The sequence below is a fragment of the Diadema antillarum genome, unplaced genomic scaffold (genome assembly GCF_040938485.1).
Source record: "Diadema antillarum isolate AM-2024a unplaced genomic scaffold, OU_Dant_1.0 seq00002333_RagTag, whole genome shotgun sequence".
Lineage (NCBI taxonomy): Eukaryota > Metazoa > Echinodermata > Echinoidea > Diadematoida > Diadematidae > Diadema > Diadema antillarum.
In genome coordinates, this window is record NW_027272950.1 from 10,001 (window position 1) to 12,500 (window position 2,500).

Below are 2,500 nucleotides of genomic sequence, written 5' to 3' on the forward strand. Positions count from 1 at the left end.
GGCGGTTCCCTTTTTAAGAGAGTCATAGTTACTCCCGCCGTTTACCCGCGCTTCGTTGAATTTCTTCACTTTGACATTCAGAGCACTGGGCAGAAATCACATTGCCCGCGCAGCCGGGACAGTCCACCGGGCGGACCCCGCGCCAGTCCGGGCTCGCCCGACCCGCCACGAGGGCAGGCAGGCTCGCCCAGCCACGCTGCGGCTCCAGCCTGGCTTCCGGACCCGGCCCGACCGACCCAGCCCTCAGAGCCAATCCTTCTCCCGAAGTTACGGATCCGGCTTGCCGACTTCCCTTACCTACATTGTTCTATCGGCCAGAGGCTGTTCACCTTGGAGACCGGCTGCGGTCATGGGTACGACCCGAGGTGAGAGTCCCAACACTTCCCCCGGATTTTCAAGGACCAGCCGGAGCGCACCGGACGCCGCCGTAGACGCGGCGCTCTACGGAGCCGCAGACCCTCTCTCCGGGCGAACCGATTCCAGGGATCCCGCTCCTTAACAAGAAAAGACAACTCTTCCCGGGGCCCCGGCCAGCGTCTCCGGGCTCGTTTGCTTCACAGCGTTCGGCCGCCGCGAGGACGGCGGGCTCCACCTTCGGGTTCGGGAATATTGACCCGATTCCCTTTCGCCCAAGGGGCGAGACCCGAGTCCGCGAGGGCTTCGGGCCGACGCCTCCGCTCGGAGCGGAACTACCCTAGGGCTTAGGATCGACTGACCCATGTGCAACGGCTGTTCACATGGAACCCTTCTCCACACTCGGCCCTCAAGGATCTCGCTTGAGTATTTGCTACTACCACCAAGATCTGCGCCAGCGGCGGCTCCACGCGGGCTCGCGCCCGTCGCTTCCGCGCACACCGCTGCGTCCTTCCTACTCGCCGAGGCTTACCTCCCGGGCGGGGGAAGTGCGGCTCCTCTGCCTCGGCGGCCGGGTATGGGCCAAAACACACGCTCAGCGCCATCCATTTTCAGGGCTGGTTGATTCGGCAGGTGAGTTGTTACACACTCCTTAGCGGATTCCGACTTCCATGGCCACCGTCCTGCTGTCTATATCGACCAACACCTTTTCTGGGATCCGATGAGCGTACGAGTCGGACGCCGTAACCCGCCGTTCGGTTCATCCCGCAGCGCCAGTCCTGCTTACCAAGAGTGGCCCACTGAGCACTCGCATTCGATCGCCCGGCTCCAAGCCAGCGAGTCGGGCCTCTTACCAATTTAAAGTTTGAGAATAGGTTGAGGTCGTTTCGTCCCCAAGGCCTCTAATCATTCGCTTTACCAGATAAAACTGCATTGAGCGCCAGCTATCCTGAGGGAAACTTCGGAAGGAACCAGCTACTAGATGGTTCGATTAGTCTTTCGCCCCTATACCCAAGTCGGACGATCGATTTGCACGTCAGAATCGCTGCGGACCTCCACCAGAGTTTCCTCTGGCTTCATCCTGCTCGGGCATAGTTCACCATCTTTCGGGTCCTAGCGTGCCCGCTCTGCCTCCGCCACACCGAGCAGAGCGGATATGGCGGGGCGGTGGTGCGCCCGCGCCGGGAGGCGCGGGATCCCACCTCGGTCGGCCGAACCGACCTTCACCTTCATTGCGCCGTGGGGTTTCGAGAGGCCCCCTGACTCGCGGGCCCGTTAGACTCCTTGGTCCGTGTTTCAAGACGGGTCGAGCAGGCGCCCAGCTTCGCTCGGCGACCCGAGGCGCCACGTGCCACCCCTCCGAACCCGCCGCCTGCCGTCCCTCGCCGACCACTGAGAGCAGTGGCCGCCGGGGAGGCCTGCGGGGGACGGGGAGCGCAGCCCTCCGGAGAAGGCGGGCGCGGCTCGCGTCCCTTCCTCGGCAGCTCGGTCGTCGTTCTCGCCGGCGCTATTAGTTCCCCGCCGGGGACCCCGAGGGGACCCGGATGGCGGGGCTACCTGCGCCGGCGCCTTCGGGCGACCTTAGGAGCTGCCGGTCCCGAGCGCCGCGCCCGGGAGAAGTGCACGCACCGACCGCCGCCGCCCGAAACGACCCGGTCCTTGGCGGATCCGGAAAGACGCCTCGGGACGGCGACCGGCGCGCTGAATCTCCACGGGCCCGTGCCGCGGGTCCTGCCCGTTTGCTTCTTGGCGGTTTCACGTCCTCTTGAACTCTCTCTTCAGAGTTCTTTTCAACTTTCCCTCACGGTACTTGTCTGCTATCGGTCTCGTGCCAGTATTTAGCCTTGGATGGAGTTCACCACCCCTCTTTGGGCAGCATTCCAAAACTACCCGACTCTTGGCGGCTCCAGGCTCGCTGGTCTCCGCGCCCGAACGGGCCTGACACCCGCTACGGGTAAGGTGCCCCGATCAGGAGGACCTCGGCGCAGGAGACTCGCTCGCCCGAAGCCGCCTCACGCCACAACTCCCCGCGCCGGAAGGCGGGGGGATTCGGCGATGGGCTCTTCCCACTTCACTCGCCGCTACTGGGGGAATCCTGGTTAGTTTCTTTTCCTCCGCTTAGTGATATGCTTAAATTCAGCGGGTG

At 64.0% G+C, this 2,500-nt stretch overlaps 1 pseudogene; it reads right to left on the bottom strand.

Annotated features, from left to right (window-relative positions):
• Window positions 1–2,500, bottom strand: part of LOC139714595 (large subunit ribosomal RNA) — a 6,302-nt pseudogene that overhangs the window by 3,781 nt on the left and 21 nt on the right.